The sequence below is a fragment of the Nannospalax galili genome, unplaced genomic scaffold (genome assembly GCF_000622305.1).
Source record: "Nannospalax galili isolate Female #2095 unplaced genomic scaffold, S.galili_v1.0 scaffold734, whole genome shotgun sequence".
Lineage (NCBI taxonomy): Eukaryota > Metazoa > Chordata > Mammalia > Rodentia > Spalacidae > Nannospalax > Nannospalax galili.
In genome coordinates, this window is record NW_008337073.1 from 4,012,811 (window position 1) to 4,014,312 (window position 1,502).

Below are 1,502 nucleotides of genomic sequence, written 5' to 3' on the forward strand. Positions count from 1 at the left end.
TTCAGCAGACTAGGTGGGGCCCACTAACAGGCTCAGTCACAACCCTGCTGCTGTTCGTGATGGGAAGGCCCAGGAAATCCTCCCTTTGGAAGACAGGTCTATCACCTTGTCAGGGAACAAGGGGTCTCTCAAGCATCTCCTTTCTTCCTTGGAGGTCTGAGTGAAGAAGGCCCATGTGCTAAACTCCTTTCTCAGGAAACACCTGCAGTGGCAGGGAGCAGGCCCACCCAGTGTAGACGCACCCACACCCCAATCCTACCTACCAATTGCAGGAGCATCTATGTTGCGTGTTAAACTGCCCCTCATGGGATTGTTGGCTGATGCACTCAGCAATGGCTAAACACACAATCTAGGAACTCAACTGTGATGCCTCTTTCTCCACTTTCTTTAGGTGCACAGCATGTGCTGGGCCTTAGAGAAGAGAAGAATTAATTTTCCTGGCCTGAGAACAATCCCAGTGAGAGCTCAGCTGGGAAAAGCCTTTGAAATCCACTCTCACAGCAAAATTTGAGGTCACCAGGCCAAGTTATTAGATTGGAAATTCTGAAGCCAAAAGCATGGAAAGTGGCAGAACTGTAGCTGACATCCCCACCATGAGGCTCAGCCAATAGACGGAGGATTTGGTCCTCTGTCCACATAACTCAGCTAGGCAGAGTAAGCTTTCTCAGGTTAGATCAGTGGAGGAACGAGATGAAGTTAAGTGGGTCAGAGGCTCCTCAGCCTCGCTCCTCAGGCACGTGACAGAAAAGAGAGACAAAGGACACTAAGTCTCTAATAAGATGTGCTTAGAAACTGGCAGCTACAGTTCACTCGAGTTTATACTGCAGGATTTGATGTATCATCTCATTAAATCTTCGCTAATCATCACCCTTGCTTTACAGGTGAGGAAACTGAGGTTCACAAGTATCAAAAAAATTACCTAAAGTCCACTGACAACAATGCAGCTAGAACTTGAACCAGGCAATCTAACTCCTGACCCACATTTAACTGCTCTAATATGGACTCCCACACATGCTGGTGGGGAGGGTGGGGAAGGGACAGATAAACTAGACTCCAGACAAATGTTCCATGTGCCTAGGGGAACAGTTTGGTGGTAGAGCACTTGCCTAATATGCACAAGGCACTGGATTCAATCCCCAGCCCCACCAAAAAAATAATTTCAGCCATGTGATCACACATGTGAAGAGTACAATATAGCCAGGCCATGAGCATGTGTCCCTCCTTCCCTGTTCCCACATACATTTTGCTTTTAATGTCTGCTTTTTGTGCATGGCTTTATTTGTTCTTTGGGACCTGCATGCTCTGGAATCTTCGGAACTCAGATTTGAGATGTATTTGACCCTGGAGCCCAGGATTTCTACTATAGCAGATCTCTGCCTGCCTTGCAAAGGCTAAGTGCACAAGAGCGAAGGTGTGGAAGAGGCGGGTCCTCTGAATTGGACCAGTCCTTCTTGGAGGGAGGAGGGAGGTTCAAGAGATGCAGAAAGCTTATGAAACTCTCA